This window comes from Manacus candei, unplaced genomic scaffold, assembly GCF_025592945.1.
Source record: "Manacus candei isolate 608988 ecotype Guabito, Panama unplaced genomic scaffold, ASM2559294v1 h1tg000091l, whole genome shotgun sequence".
Taxonomy (NCBI): domain Eukaryota; kingdom Metazoa; phylum Chordata; class Aves; order Passeriformes; family Pipridae; genus Manacus; species Manacus candei.
The window spans coordinates 45,378-62,806 of NW_026138139.1; positions in this window are offsets into that span (position 1 = coordinate 45,378).

Below are 17,429 nucleotides of genomic sequence, written 5' to 3' on the forward strand. Positions count from 1 at the left end.
GGGTGAGAAAGGTCTTCTGTTCTTCTGCATCTCTTGGAGATCTTTCAAAACACACTCCCAGCAAATGCTATTCAAAAATCTGGGCTAAGCAGATGATGCTGATACAACAAATATGTTATGACATGGCTTTTTCTTTTTTATTTACTTAGGAACATTAATAGCTTTGTTAATGGCCATTCCTTTCGAAACGTTGGAAGATGTAAACAGTGCCTGCCAGAAGAGTGGGGAAATGCATCTGGAATTCTGTGGTGACGAGGGAGACCACTTAGAAAGGGCTCTACAGTGGAAAATTATCTAGAATTGGCTTAATTTTTTACAGTTTGATCTTATCATGAGCTCTCAGGCCCATGAAATGTGCTATAAAGCCCCATGTCCCAGGGTTACAGGGAAGCAGAAGAATGCAAAATTTTGTTTGAAAGGAAAAAGAGAGCACAGGGAACAGGGAAGGAATTTGTTTCTCCAGTGGCTTCGGAGATGATGTGGCCTGATGTCACACAGAGGCTCAGGGAACAAAAATGCACAAACAAAAAACCTGCAGCTCTGCCCAGTTTCAAGCTGACTGTCACAGCTGATGGTGACGCACAAGGACAATGTGCCCCAGCCCCTGTGAGGTGCTGAGGACCTCACACAATGTGATATAATGAAACCAGACAGTGCATGGAGACCACGTCCCTCCCAACCTGCTCCTTAGGTGGGGCTCAGATGATGGGTAGAAGGATCCCAGCCCCTTCCCACAGGGGGACAGATGGAGGAGGGCTGCTGGTGGGGTGATCACCAGGGAACAGTCCTGCCTGAACCAGAGGCAGGTGCTGGTCTCAAACCTGCCAGCAGCAGTGGCAGGAGGTGGGCTAGGGAGGGGCTGGGGGTTTCAGGAGGGGATGTCCCATGCCCCAGAGGTCCCCACCTAAATTCTGGTGCAAAAAGGATCAGCCAAGTTGGCTGGTTTACCCCTAATTCTGCCACAGGGAGGGTCTGCACACTGTTTAACACTGGTGTTACAGCACAGGGCCTGCTCTGGATGCAGGGGGAGGTTGACCAGAGGACCCCAGAGGTCCCTTCCACCCTAAATGACCACACACCCTGCGGGCCAGGCCTCCCTCCCAGGCCTCACCATTTCTGCTGCAGCAGGGGAGAGGTCCCTGCACACCCCACAGAGACTCTGCTGCCTTCCTTGCCACATTAGCACAAGCTCTTCCATGCCAAACCCACAACCCTTTCCCGCTTAGGATGGGTCTTGGACCACTGAAATGGAAACTGCAATCCCAGGATGCTCCTCTCTGATGAAACCAGGCAGCCACCTGCCTCCCAGGGCTCTCTGGATTTTTGCCTGATTAAGATTACTTTATTCATCCCAGCTCATGAGTAAGGCTGCTCCTGCAATCCATGGGAATTGCACACAACACCCCTCCCAGATATGTATTTTCCCCTCTCATGGACACGGTGTCACGTCTGTCCAAACTACACCTTTGGTTTGTGAGTCACCCCTGAAGGCAGAGGTCACCTCCAGAGCATGCTTTAAATCCTCACCTATCTCCATCACCTATTCTTCCTGTGGAATAACAGCCCCACCTCCTTTTCCTATTGACATCACCTCCCATGTGCAAGAGACACCAACACCAGCACAGCTGTGATCTCACTAACTTTAACCTCTATGGCCCTATTGCCAACACCTGAATTTTTGGTGGTTTCTGGGGTTTTTCTGCCCTTGTTTTCTGTAGTAAATGAATCCAGACTTTCTGCAATCAGTAAAAAATCTAGATTTGTTGTTTTGACATATAAATATCAGATCACTTTTTGCCCAGAGATGTCAGGGACTCCCCATCCCTGGAAGTGTTCAAGGCCAAGCTGGATGGGGCTCTGAGCAACCTGGGCTAGTGGAGGGTGTCCCTGCCCATGGGAAAGGAGTTGGAATGAGGTGATCTTTAAGGTCTTTCCAACCCAAACCATTCTATGATTCTGTGGTTATAAGTCTCACTGAATTTTTCATGACCCGAAAATAATGTCTTCACTCATTAATCTGTGCCTCACCTCTGCCAAACAAAGAAGTGGGAGGGAGTTTCTAATTCGTCAACATGAAGTTTGCCCACTTTCCCTGTATGTCAAGGAGTTGAATACGAAAAACACCTTGATTCACAGCATAAAATATTTTTCCTGGGGAAAGTTATCAAAATCTCCAACTCTGACAGGAGGGGACAGGCTCGGTGGAGCTCCTCGCTCTGTCACTCACAGCAGAAGTTCTGGTAGGGGTGTGTTTGTCCTATCACTGCCATCTCTTAGACATTTCAGGTCTTGCACAACCCTCACGTGCTGAAGGAGCCACTGCCCTTTGGCCAGAGCTCTTTGCTGTGCTTCTCTCACACACCTTGTACCTCTCTGTGTTTCTCTCCCTGTATTTCTGCTTAGGTCACAAGCTTTCACAGAATCCCAGAATCCTTTAGGTTGGAAAAGGCCTCCAGCACCATCAAGTCCTTTGACCAAACACCACCTTGTCCCCCAACCCAGAGCACTGAGTCTCATTTTTATCAATTCTCTTCCTCTTTTGTTTGGTTTTCTGGAGGAGATGCACAGAAACCTTAGCTGTGAAAACCAGCTGCTGCTTAGTCACAATGTGTACAATGTGCTACCATTTGGATCTAAACTAATCATGCTGGTCCTGTGGGTGAATCACAACTTAAAAAAACTGAGTTTTGAAGGAGGTTGGGCAAAGGTATCAACTCATCGTAATGAATAAACAGATACACCTTCGGATTCCACTTAAGGGGACTTTCTAAGGAAAAATTCCTTTCCTGAGTCACATTCTGATCTCACCCTTACAGCCCTTGAAGACAAACAAAAATCAGGAAATCTGCCCTTTCTGACAGCAGGTACCGTGTTCTTCCCACTGATGGTGCTGGAAAAGGGACCTCCATAGAAATGTGTGTCAGTGCTGCCGTAGTTAAATAATCTTTTAACAGAAAGAGGTAAATCCTGGAGTCAGCTAAACCTTATCCCAGATAAACCTGACAAGGGAGATTTGGTAGATGCTTTTTGATGCCGTTTCACAGGCGTTTCTGACCACTGCTGGTACAAGTTGTGTGGCCAATCCATCAAACTCGCAATGGGATGGGGTGATTTTTGTTCTAGGAGGACACGGTCTCCTTCCATTGCCTTTGAGGTGAGCCTGGGTGAGCAGATGAGCTGGAGACACTTGTCTGAATTCCCCCTCTTGTCCAAAAAACAGGTGACCCTAAAAGCACTGGAACAGATTGCCCAGGGAAACTGTGGATGTCCCATCCCTGGAAGTGTCCAAGGCCAGGTTGGACCCGGTCTAGTGGAAGGTGTCCCTGTCCATGACATGGATGATCTTTCAGGTCCCTTCCGACCCAGGCCATTCTGATTCTACAGCAAAAGCCTTGAATGCACATGTTTTGGGTTAGGTGTTATTATTACTTCCCTGTTAGTCACATATTTGCACATTTTAGGGACGCACGACTGAAATCAAGGTCTGTTATTCTTTGCCTGCAGGGCCAGCAGGCACCAAACCCAGCCTGGACTTCTCCTCTTTGTAGAGTAAATATTTTCGGCATATGGACTGAAAGGCTGCCAAGAGAGGGGAGCATTAGCTGAACTGCCTCACTGAATGGGCTGACAAAATCCCTCCAGGTCCCTCATTCCTCACCCCCTGGGGCCGACTCTGGCAGCCTTCACTCGCCAGGGCACTCCTGAAGCCAGTCCTGAAGCCAAGGAAACCACGTGCCCAGGGTAAGGTGAGCCCAAGGTTGGCTCTGTCAGTCAGAAAGGAGGGACACGGTGCCAACAGCACTCACACAATTATCTGGCTCAGGTTTTGAAACCTCTGCTCAACAGCGATGATTCAGCAGCTGATTGCTGCTCATTTACTGGAAACTGCTTCTCGTCACTGCGAGGGAAAAACAACTGGAAAAAGCCTCTGTCACTCAATTTTACAGTAGGCAAGACCACCATGAGCCATTGCAAGCTCACAAAAAAAAAAACATGGACTGAAAAGCTCCAAACTCAAAACATTTTTTTGCTTTCAAGAACCATTTAATTTTCATGTTAACATAACGTTCCTTTTATTTGCTTTCTGTTTTCCTGTCCTTCTGGGTATGCACTTCCCATTTTTCTCTGATCTGATGAAGACCAGAAACTTCACTGTATATGTAGTCCACCTCACACAAGCACATAAACACAGAAAATTTCTTTCTGTAGTTGGGAGCTGAGCACTAGAGTGGGGGGAAAAAAAAATAAAAAGAAATACAATTTTTGCAAGATCCAAGAGAATTCACAAGAGTTCACATTGTACCTGCATCCCAGCCAACATGTCAAGGACTAGCCTGGGGTCCTCCAGAGCAAAAAGCACAACTGACTGGCACCTGTGGAAGCAATTTTTAACTGGAGCTGCCACACAGGGAACGTAAAGTCCAGTCCCAAGCTTGACTAAGTCTGGATTTCAGATGTGTGGAACTGCTGCTTCGACAATCAGTGGTGTCTTGTCCTGGAAGCACCACACTGAAGAGCAGTGGCTCGATCTGGTGCCTTCAGAGCACTGTTTGGATTCATCACCTGTCCACTGAAAGGCTGACACCTGCCAGGAAAGTCTGCCCACAACCTGGGACAAAAAGTTTGCTTTTTGGGGACTTAAGCAGTGCCTGGGAGCCCGGGGTGCCACAGGTACATTTTACAGGTTACAGTGATGGACCTCCATCATTCAGTGTCACTGCAGTAATCTTTGAAATAACACAAGGCCCATTTGTTAACTCAGAAACAAAATTATAGATAATATTTGGCAAAATATATAGAAAATATTTGGCAAAACTCCTTTTGCTTCAAGTCTTTCTGGCCAGGTCATTTCAGTTCTGGTACCAACCACTACCTACAAACACCTTTCCCACTAGCTGGGAAAACTTACAGCAGCCTCATCCCTGCTTGCTCTGCCACCAGCACAGTGATGTCCTCTGCCTTCCCTTGAACCCCTGGAGGGTGACACAATTCCAAGAAGGGACAACTCACTAGAGCTGTTTGAAATCCACGTTCATGTCACTTCCAGGGCAAGTCTCTAGTTGCTTGGCTTGCTTTGGCCATATCCCCTCCCAGACCTAACTACATTTACATAGCAAACTGAAGACTGTGCTGCTCATCACAACATCCTGTCCCACACAGTGAGTGCCACCAGTGGCTTCTTCCTCACATTTAACATCCCATCAGTAAAGGGTGGACAGAGATTGCAACATTATTCCAGAGCTGAGCACGTGCCTAAAAAACTCCCACTGCACAGGGGTGTCCATGTAAAACCTGCCTCACTCGGTGACACTTAAGGCCACATCCTGCTGCAGGCAGTGCAAGATGTTTTTATCAGGTGTCTAATGGCTGCTAATGAAGAATTAACCAGTGGGAGTTGCTCCAAACCATCCCACTTGCGTGATATCATCTCTGCAAAGGGAGTTACGCTGAGCTCACTCAGGGCCACTCTCGGCCTGTGGCTTTCAGTCTCTGTGGGACAGAGTCACCGAGACACCAGGACACGTAACTCTCCTCATCTGACTCCTTCCAGGCTGATGGAAGCTCTGATGCTGCAGTTTGTCAAGGCAGGCAGCCTGGACAGCCCTAGGAACACAACTCTCTGAAGCTGTAGCATCTTCAGGGGTCCCACAACTTCAGACCTACCCCTGGTTACCAGAGCACGAGTCACACATTTATGAAAAAAAGGTTAAATCACTAAAAAACTTTAGTGAAAAGAGGTTAACTCATGTACATATAACGTGTATAACAAATCTCTGGGGCTTTTTGCCTCTAGTCTGAGGCACTGCCACATATCCAATAGGTTAAATAACAATAGTGATTTGAGCCTGAATCCTCATCTGCTTTTCCATACTTTCCCCAGTGTCCTCACAACTGCTGAACTCCTCTCTGGCCAGATGCATCCCACCCACACATAAAGTTAATGGACTTGGCTGGGTACTCTTAAAAATACCTCACTTCTAATGGCAGGGCAGGGGAGAGTGGCCTGGGGACTCCCTTTGTGTTTTGGGACCTTTTGGACCTTTTCACCTCTGATAATCCATCCAAAAGGAAGCTCTGGGAAGTCCTGTCCTAGGAAGCATGAAATTAGCTGGAGTGATGGTGGCACAGGTCAAACAAGGATGCAACTGTGTGATGAGGAGGAAGGGTGTCTGATCAGTTTTTGCTACACTTGAGAGCAGAACAAAGAATTCCAAGGCCTCAAACGGATACATTTTCAACCTCTTGGAATTCTCTTTGAATCCTCTCAGTGGATTCTCCTCATGCAGGCTCAGGAAGCAGGTGGCTTCTGGGATGCAGTTGATGAATGTGAGCTGCCAGACCACCAGCTGCTGAAGAGGACCTTTATTATGGGACACTTGTAGACACCCTTGTCCTGCCTGGGAAAGGAATAAGCCCTTCCCAGCAGTCTCCCTCCAGTTCAGCATCTCTTCCCACCCCAGCACACACCTGGGAGTTTGTCCCATCCTCCCTCTCCCTCAGGTTCCCCACTTCCCTCTGTGACTGGTGACATCAATGCTGCTGGCCACCAAGCCTCGAGGTTGAATTCTGCTTCCCCAGAGACACACCCCTGCCTCCCTGCTCAGCCCTATGACTTAACCAGGCAAAATGCTCTCTCCACCTCTCTTCATCCATAAACCTCCTCCTTCCAGCCCACCACCTCTCCTTGCTGCTGCTGCAACCCCCTTCTCCAGGAGGCCAGCTCCCACAGAGGCAGGCTTGGTCTGCCTTCACAAAACAACCCCTGTACCTAACTGACCCCAAACATAACTAACTGCTGCCTACCTCAAATATGATCTCCTTCATTCCCCCTTCACTTTTCCCTCTGCACCTCTGGAGGCCAGTCCCAAGTGCCTTTGATTCAAGGAGCCTGTGGAGCTCCAGCAGCTTAATTCAGATCTTAGTCCCAGCAGCTGGATCCCTCCTGTCTCATGTGATTTTGGGATATGATCATGGGATATATCTCACCTAAATAATTTCAGCATCTAAGAAAGTCCTAGTCTTAGCTCAGCCACCCAAAATTCTCCTTAAAGTCAATAGGACTGGAAGGATGCCCAGGCCCCTGAGGTGCCCATTTCTCCCCATGCTTGGTGTGGGGATCTCATTTTGTGACTGCTGGATTCAAAGGAAATTAAACACATCTGGGACACTCCTCTCCTCAGAAGATCATCACTTGCCACCATCTCCCCAGATCTCTGGACGTCACTTCTGCTGGACCTGCCTCAGAACTTAACTCTTCTGTCCCGTCACTGCCTTGCAATCTCTTTCTTCTCTTATCCTATTTTTCTCGCCTCGCTCATCCCAACTTATAATTACATTACTCAGGGTAGGTCAAGCAAATGTGATGTCATAGGGTTGGTGAAAAGACTGGCCAAATTTACCCCTTGCTAAGCCAGTAGGATCTGATTTTTGGCCCCAACCCCATGAGCAGGCACATACTTGTTTAATTGCATCCCTGAGCTGTGGTTCTATTCCCTGCACTGGGAACATGCCCATGTGTGAGGGGAAGCACGTGCCCACAGGCTCAGGGCCCCAGAAGGGGAAGGGGATGGTTAAGACTGGTTCTAACTCTGGCTGGGTCTGGAGGTCTGCACATCCCACAGCAGGTTCTGTTGTCACGAGCAGGGAAAACAGGAAAATATGTAGGGTGTTGTGGCCCCAAATCCTGGGCATCCTCACAATGAGAAAGAGAGAGCACAGCTGTGAAATGGAAAACCTCCCAGTGGAAGGTGTCCCTGCCCATGGCAGGGGGTTGGAACCAGATGGTCTTTAAGGTCCCTTCCAACCCAAATATGAAAATCCGTGAGCCATTTGTCTCCCAGCCTCATCCTGGTGCAAAAGTGGCTCACACAAGGCAGGGATCAAGCTATAAATAAATCCCAGCGTGTGTAACTGTGTATTAACATTCATCCATCACCACAGTTATTAGGCAGGACTGAGCTGTAACATTTTATGGCATTTAGGACATGCTCTCCTCCGCTCCTCTGACTTAACGGTGTCCCCTGGGAACTAATTCCCTCAACTACCAAATATTACTGTTACAATGAATTCTGTAAAGAAAAGAGTAATAGTAATAATAAATAATAAATAGTAATTTTGTTCCCCACAAGCAGGGAACAAAAGGTTTACACAGAAACCATCAAGACACTGAAACAGGGTTAAAAAGTGCTTAATACAGGTGTCTACTACAGGTGCTGCTGCCTCCCTGAGATCTGAGACAGCTCAGCGAGAATTAAGTGAGAGCCAAAGTATCCAACACAACATTCCCTTCTCATGGAACACTTTTCCTCATTCCATAGAATGGATCCTCCTATTTCTACAAAGAGGTTCAAAGTTTTTCACTTTTGCAGGAATTCAGTGTGTCGAAATCAAAGGAAGATCTCCCTCAGCTGAAATAAGCCTTGGATCAAGCCCCAGGAGAAGGGTTTTATGTGGACCTTTTTTTTATCCTTTCCTATAAGGATAACAACAAAAAAAATTGGAATAACACAACAGAGGCGATATTTCCCCATTAAAATGCTCCTGAAAAAGGACCTGATATTTTTATTTTGAAACAAAGATTCAGCAGGTAACAGTGGCTTTTCCATGAAAAAGCTCATCAGATTCAGATATGCCCACATTTTCCTTTTTGTTTTTTCTTTTTCTTGGGCACTTAGTTTGTTTTTAACTGAAGTAAAGCCATGAACGCCTGCCAGCCTTTTATCCTTCCCAAAAAGGGGGAGAAACTTAGTCACGATACATCCATCGTTTCCAATTCTTCCAACAGCCTGAAAACATCAACAAAAAGGCCCAGTCTAATGAAAAAAAAACCAACAAAAAAACAAACCAACGTAACTTTATTTGGAAAAAAACACTAAGTAAAACAAGTTTCCATATGTTTACCATAAAAATAACCTAGACTCCACCTTGGGGTGTATAAAAATACAGTCTACAGATTGTGTATTTTGGCATTAGTTAAAAAATGCCTTTGTAAACATGCCCTATTAAAATTTAACTGCGGTTTTTATCATTTACTCAAGTAACATATGAAAGGGCTCGAACACTTATCACAGAAGTAGTTGTTTTATCGGGGCTTAGTAACAGCAGTGATGGATTGTGCAATTTGCGGGGCATGCCTGGTTTACAATTGCAGATGTGCTGGTAAGTGCTATCATATACATCTGTAAAGTCTCCTTTAAAGTGTATCCAGAAACATTAACACCTATTAAAAAAGGAAAAAAAAAAAAGTTATAGGAGCAGCAGGCTTTTCAATCCTGTAGATAAGATTTAAGTTAAGAGAGGGTTGTATCCAGATTTTTGGACATTTGGATTGTAACTGGGATGGAATAAGGACAAATACCCCCAAATAGCTGGTGTTTTTAGCGGTTACTGAGATGAAATTAGGACAAATAGCCCCAAAGAGCTCCAGAATGAGATTAAGCATCACTTTTTGGACGTAGTTTTTACAGCATCAAAACAAATGTCGTAAGAGCTCCTGCGACTCATGGAGCTGTCAGGTCTGGGTCCTCCCCTTTCAGTTTGGATTTTAATGAGCCAGAGACGCTGGATCTTCTTAAGAAGTCGCTTCTATGACTCACTGAATTTTGCACTACCCCAGAAACTGCCTGGCTAAGCACACAAGCCACCCACGGGCCTGTGGCAAATCCTTGGGATCCCTCGGAGCCGGTGACAGCCCAAGATGAAGCGGGAACAGGAACGAGCTCGCTCAGACCCTCCGTTTCTACAAGAAATTCCTTCAACAGGCTTATCCGAAGCCTTACAAAGCAGCCACTGTTTCTACCCCAAAAAGAGGGCGGATTTAAATGAAAGAGTTGCATTAAACCAGCTGAGGAACTCCCAAGTTACTTCACCCCAGCAGCAGGAGCTGTGTGAGCTCCACACGCCGCTGCTGCATCTCGGATGTGATGAACACGCAGATAAAAAGGTTGAGGGGTGTGTGAGCACCACGCTGCAGAGGCAGGAGGTGCAAACAGCCACACGATGTGGGCAGGAGATGCTACACCAGGGAGCTGCCCCGCAGCACCACCGGGTATTTGCATAGGAACGAGACACCGAAGGGTACAGGCGCTCAGGGATTTCCTCCTGCAGCTTCTCTGAGACTGCTCTGCTGCCTTAAAAAAAGAGGGAGGGGGCTGCTATTTATTTTTGAAAATTGAGGGCCTTCTGTATCTCGACTGCGTTGCCTGGAAATTCCGCATAGGAAAGCCCTCGGTTCGACGTAAAAAAACAATAAATGTTTTTGTGCTGTCAAGTGGAAAAGCTTTCATCATCATAAAAGGGGAGAAGATCTGCAGGTGGACGGCACAAAGCCTCCTTTGAGTCGAGGGGCAAAGACAGTTGCTCAATAAACACTCCACTGTTTATTTATTTGGATTTTTTTTTCTTTTTTTGGAATGTGCGTGAGATTGGGAATTCAAAGGATTATATTCAGCACAGTTTAGCCTTAGGAAAACACATATTCCAAGACCTGCACCCATGGCCAAATGTTACAGTCCATTTCACAAGACTCCAATATATCACTTCTGTTGTTGCTTCTGTCAGAGGAAAAATATCCTGGATGCAGGACAGTGTTTGATTTTGTAGCAGGGTAGATACTGGCAGTGTATGGATTAACTAATTATCTCCATTTGCACAAGGAAAAGTTTATTTTGATGGAGGATGAAAATGACTGGAAAATACAAGTAAGATATTCCGTCTTTCCCCTGTGCCAGGCACAAGTGCTAACAATATCCCCCAGCCATTCATCACACGTTCTGTTTGCTGGGCCTCAACCCCATGGAAGAAAGGTTGCTCCTTGTGCCGAGCTGGGAATGTGTATCCTACCAGTCTGTGCTCCAGAATAGTGTGCTTGGATGTTGGTTGGGTTTTTTTTCCCCTTAGAGAAAGTAGGAGACTGGAAAAACAAGGCATTGTGTTCCTGCCAGATTATTTTTGGAGGTAGTTTATGTACAAATGGTTTCAAACTGAAAGAGGGGAAATTTAGGTTAGATATACAGAAGAAATTCCTTCTTGTGAGGGTGGGGAGGCCCTGGCACAGGTTGCCCAGAGAAGCTGTGGCTGCCCCTGGATCTCTGGAAGTGTCCAAGGCCAGGCTGGATGGGGCTTGGAGCAACCTGGGCTAGTGGAAGGTGTCCCTGCCCTTGGCAGGGGTTGGGACTGGGTGAGCTTTAAGGTCCCTTCCAATCCAAACCATTCTGGGATTCCCTGAAAAGGATTATTCAGCAGGAGATGCTGATGAACAGCTTTCAAGTGACATTTCTCAGCTCTCTGATTACAGGAGAGTTTCTCCAGTCAGCCCAAAGTCACTGAACAGATAACAGTGTCCCCACAGGGTCACTTGGGGAAAGCTGTGTGTGTGTGTCCAGGAACAGGGTTTGCACTTTAACATCTGCTCTGCTTTATCAGTGCATTTTACAGCCTCTGCTGGCAGCTGAGTTATGTTGTTGCTGTGAGGTACCTCTGAACCCCAAGCCTGTTGCCTTGCTCAAAAAAAAATCAGGTAGATGGAAGAGAGGGCGTGGGGTGAGCATGGCAGCCTGTGGCCAGTGTGAGGGCCACTGCCTCCAAAAGGCAGTCTGGAATTACTCTGCTTATAAAATAATAGAGTTGTTAATGTTGGAAAAGGCCTCTAAGACCATCAAGTCCAACTATTAACCAGCACCACCGTGTTTATCACTAAACCACCCCCCCAAGTGCTACATCCACACACTTTCTTAACACTTCCAGGGATGGTGATTCCACCACTTCCATGGGCAGCCTGTTCCAGTGCTGGAGTGCTTGTTGTGAAATAAACACCAAACGTAAATCAGCAACCTCGGGGACGCAGGGAACAAGCCTGAGTGACAGCCTTAACCAGTCTGCAGGTTGTTGCCTCCTTTTCCAGGGCTTTGAAGTCAGTTCAGGTGACACAGAGACCACTCATGAGGGCATTTCAGTGGGCACTTTTTTCCCCATCAGCAGTGAGAAGCGACTGAGGAATCAGAGGCTGCTCCTGCCCAGGAAGACCTGGCCCCTGGCAGTGCCCACGGGGCTCTCCCCCTGTGCTCAGGCACAGCAGAAACAAGGTAACCCTGTTTGGCAAGGCTGCAGGGAAGAGAATTAAGCCTCCCTTAAGCTTTGTGCAAGCAGAGGTTTTGCCCTTGGCACCATAAAACAAGCACTGGTCCGTTTTTGTTTGCTCTGCTGTAGGTGTGACCTCCAGCAGTACTTAAGTCTTGCTGTGGGTCGGGTCTATTCTGCCAGTGCACCTCCTGGCACTACTCATTTGGGTACCACCTTCAGGCGTCATTAACATTTCCTCTGTGCCAAAGCACCAGCACCCTCAGCAGGAGCAGGATGTTTTAGGGTTTGGTTGTTTGGGGTTTTTTTCTCCTTTTATATTCTGAAAGAGGCTGGGAAACATTTTGACACACTTTGACATGAGACATGCTGCAAATTCGAGGGACAAATATTTGTAAAGCTCTGACGACTGCAATGAAGCCCTGAGAGATCCAAGCCTGCCTCTGCTCCCATTGCTATGGAGAGGATCCTCTGGCTTTGCTGGGAGCAGACAGGTCCTTGGTGGCCAAAAAACAGGTGCTTCAGATGTGTTCTTGCACAGGGTCAGTGGAAAAGGTGTTTTCCATTGTGGTCATCACCCTGCCTGAGGGTGCAAGCCATTCACTCTCTTGCTCCCTTTGACTTTCATCCCAGGTCCAGGCAGGGGGCTGCAGGGTCCCTCTGTCTGAATTTACATTTTTAAGCTTGAGAGTGATGCAGGTTTGTACACAGACAACAGGAGAGGAGATACATCACAGATCACTTTTACCACAGATTAAGCAGTAACATCAGCCCAAAGAACTTTCACCTCAAATCAGCCCAATTCCTGCCCCAGGCCCCTGGGGAGGTCCCTGGTGGGACCTGGGAAGATGCAGTAATCCCTCATGCAACCAGAAAGCCCATTGTCTGGGCAGCCTTTAAAAGGCTGGAAGGAATAATGGCTAAATTATGGTGAGCTGAGCAAGGAAAACACCCACGACGAGCGGCGAGAGCACCGAGCGGACCATCTAATGGTCCTGTGGGTGACCACAATTATTATTCCATCTTTTCTGCGAACAAATTGTCCAGCGAAGCCACCCAGCCACAGGCCAGTTTGTTCTGAGGGCAGCAACATTACAAAATAATTCCTGGGGGGATATTCCTTTCCCCTGTCACTGCCACTGCCCGAGGCAGCACCGGGGGAGTTCGGGGAGACTCTGGCACGTCCAACTCCAGCTGGAGCTCAGCATGGTGGCTCTGACATTTATTCACTCCCCCCTCCAACTCCCAAATTGGGTATGTTTGGGAGCTCTGGCATCACTGGCCTTCTGGTCACTGGCACGGCGTTGCCGTGTCCCCGTGGCGCCCGTCCAGCCACCTCATGTGGTTTTCCTGCACGTCCCTTTCAAGCCACGGACTGTGGAATTGTTTTATCTCCAGTCACAGAGCCCTATCACTCTGAATAGAGTATCCTTCCTAATTAATAATTGTGATGCTGCCAAGGAAGTCATGGAAGTTCGGGTCGCCCTAATTGCCGAGTCGGATGTTTTCCCAGCTTTTTGAAGTCATATTTTAGCAAATTTCTCTGCTTATCTACACTTTATGGGCTAATTTAGGGTAAAGTCCTGTAACTTGCAATTCTAACTTCTTTATTCTATTTCCATTCTAGTTCTATCCAAAGATAACATGTTGACAAATTCCAGAGGCATAATATAAAAATTCCAGCGAAATGAGTGAATATTGAAGAGGGAGGAGATAACCAGTTAGCTACAAAAACTAATAATTAACAACATAGCTCTTTGAAAATAAGAGTTGCCATTCAGACAACAAATGTGGAAGTTTAATGTTTTAAAACAGGGACTTGGATGAGTTTGTTTCAGGTTTAATTAACTGTTCAAGCCATTTTTGATATTTTGACACTTTCCCTGACCTGGGAATTTGGAAATTAGCATGTGTTGGTTTCTTTGGTTGAGTTAACTTTTTCAGTAAGTCTATAAAGAAGCAAACTAAACTAAACTAACTGATTTTGAGAGGAAAAAGTTTTAAAAAAAATCAAGGAAGCCTCTAAGAAAAATTGCATCACTATTAGAAAATGTTTCTCATGCTGGCCATGGCTGGCAAATTGAGACAGGTATTAAATCCTCACCATTCTTCCCAGAATGGAAATCTTGCTCCCTGTCAGTCTTATTGTTGTGTTAAAAATTCAGCTACAACAGTCATCAAGAGCCTCCCCTGATGGGGAAGGGGCTCATGTTTAAGTGACACCCTGAAGCAAGCAGGAGCAAAAATTCAAATCATAGAACCATAGAATCATGGAATAGTTTGGGTTGGAAGAGACCTTAAAGCTCACCCAGTCCCAACCCCTGCCATGGGCAGGGACACCTTCCACTAGCCCAGGTTGCTCCAAGCCCTGTCCAGCCTGGCCTTGGACACTTCCAGGGATCCAGGGGCAGCCACAGCTTCTCTGGGCAACCTGTGCCAGGGCCTCCCCACCCTCACAGGGAAGGACTCCTTCCCAATATCCCATCTAATGCTATTCTCTGTCAGTTTGAAGCCATTCCCCCTTGTCCTGTCACTCCAGGCCCTTGGAAATAGTCTCTCTCCATCTTTCTTGTAGCTCCATCAGGTCTGGGAAGGCCACACTGAGGTTACCCCAAAGCTTCTCTTCTCCAGGCTTAACAATCCCAAATCCCATTGGGATTCACATGCACTAGGTTTGGGATCAACAGAGAAAAGTATCCATTGGTAAAACAGCCTCTTAAATCATCCTGTTTGGTGCACAGTGTCTGCAGCACCCCAGTGTTGCTGGCAAAGCCTGGCAGATCCATCCCTGGAAATGCTCAAAAGAAGTGTGGATGTGGTGCTTAGGGACATGGTTTAGTGGTGGCCATGGCAGTGCTGGGCTAGTGGTCAGACTCGATGATTTCAAAGGTCTTTTCCAGCCTGACCAATTCCACGGTCCACAGTTCCTGTAAATCAGTGCATCTCCACTGGTTCCAGTAGAGCCACACTGGTTCACACTGGCTGGGGACCCAGTTCAAGGCACAGGAAATAGTCACGAAAACAAACAAAAGAAAAAAGCTCAGGGGAGTAAGAGGGGCCTGAAGAAGTTCACAAGTTTGGTTTTGTTTTTAAGGGTTAGTCAAGGTGCTCTAAACTGTGGGCTACCTGCCTTCCCAATCCCTGCCATCATCATCATCATCATCATCATCATCACCACGGCAGTGGGAAAAGAGCTATGAACACACCCCACAAAGTGAAAAGGTAGGTGAGTGAGGTGGGAAAGCTCAATGAGCCTGTTGGCCCCAAAAGAGATCATCTGACCCCCTGTTTTCTGAGCAGTGTTTCCATACTAATAGCCTGGAGAATGCTTTGGGATATGGGACAGTAAATGCTGCCTGTGGGATTGATTTAAGAGGTGAATTCGTGACTAATTGACAGGAGATGGGCCCTGAAAAGATGATGACTGTCCTTAAGCTCTCTCTCAATCCTCAGCCATCACTCACCCTCAATAACATCACCCAATTCCCCCTGAGCTAAAACTGAGCCCTGTGCTCACAGGCACCTTCAGGGCTCACAGGGGAGGCAATTCAAGAGAAAACGCTGTGACCAAGAACAAAACTGGAATTTCTGAGCTCAGAAGTCGCAGTTTCTCTCTGGGGCCAGGCTGAGGTCATGCTGTGTGAAAGCATGGCAGTTCCACCTTTCGCTTTCACCTTTTGTAGATCTCTATTTGTGCCTCCTTGGCAGCCAAGCACCTCCTGAGGCCTGGCATATGGTGTCTTCTGAAGCACAAAATAAAAATATTGCACCCATCTGTACCCCGACATGTTTTTGTGAGCCAGTTTCTGCACTCACAAAAGCAGGTTATTTAATATTACTTAAAAAAAAAAAACCAAAAACAAACACAAACCCAAACTTAAAGCAATGTTACAGGAGTATTTTCAACTTTGTGTATCTGAAGTATTTAATCAGCAGAAGCACAGACAGAATCACATTTACTCTTGGGCTGTTATCCAAGATGTTGGTAGGATGAATGGGCCCTAACACGGAATTATATGCAATTAATGCCTATGGCAAGGTTCCTTTACATTCCTGAGAAATAAAGGAGAATTCATCCCTCGTGTAATAACCTTATTCAAGATTATTAAATGCACTAGTTACTAATACTCTTAGTCCTGTAGCATCTCTCAGCTTTTTTAACTGTCCAGGGTCCGGGAAAATTAGAAAATAAGACTGGAACAGTCAGAGATAAACTTCTTTTCAAAGTCCCAGTTCTCTCTGCTGTTGCTTTAATGTTAGAAAGTGCTTTCCTGGGGCAGGCACGCAGCCAAATCCTACCTGGGGAAATTCCCTGCCACATAAGTTATCTATTTCATTCCAGTGGCACTATTTTATAATGGCCCTTCCTGGTATTTTCTCTTTGCCTCTCAGTTTAGCTGTGCTGAGAAAGTGCTGGCTTTTTATGCTTGGATTGAACATACTGAGAATTTATTTTTTTTTTTCTAAATCACTGGACAGCTCCCCCCCCCAGTCTTTGAAAACTTATTTCTGGGTGTGTAAGTCCACCCCAGTTTCTAGGGAAGGCTTAGAAACTCTTTTCCTACCTGACTCTCCTGAGAACAAGACGTATTGGCTGCTCATAACTCACATAAACGTTCAGTGTTTCACGACAAAAAGGAACATGCTGAATTATTTTTATCTCTTCTCCCAGAATAAATCCCTGCACAGTTCATTTCCAGGCATCCATCACCTCACACCAGAGGCAGGGCTTTGGTAACGAAGGGAGATCTAAGCAGAGAGGCCTCCTGAGCATTAACCTGCTCCAAGTGGGATAGAGGCAAAGCAGGACCACATTCCACCTCCAGAAGTCAAACCTTGCCACGGTACCTTTAAAGCAAAAATTTCCCCAACACGTGCTTGCACCGTTGGCTTAATTAAAAAGGACCACAAGGAACCTTGTTCTCTGCACTGGAATGGATCTGTCTGGAAGTGTCAGATACCAAGGACAGATAGGAAACACAGCACACACTGAAGAGACCTGTGGGAATAATTTGAAAGCAAATATTCAAAATACAATAAATCCTGCCTCTATCTGCTGAAGAATGACCATGAACTGACCTGCAATTTTGCTGCAGCTTATCTCATCTTAGTCATTTATCACTGCATCAAATGATTCTTGGTCTGTGAATTATGTAAATTAATGTAAATAAAGGAAAGTCAGTCTGTGATCACCAGCCCTTAGCAGGAAGTGATGTGTTGTTGTTCCAGCCCTCTGAAATGAAAGTGTAAACTCTTAAATGCTTTAAGAAAGTGTTCCCTAGAAAACCAAAAGTTTTTTTCATTGCTAGAGAACCAGTTTTCAATATTTAGCATTGTTGTAGGGGACATTT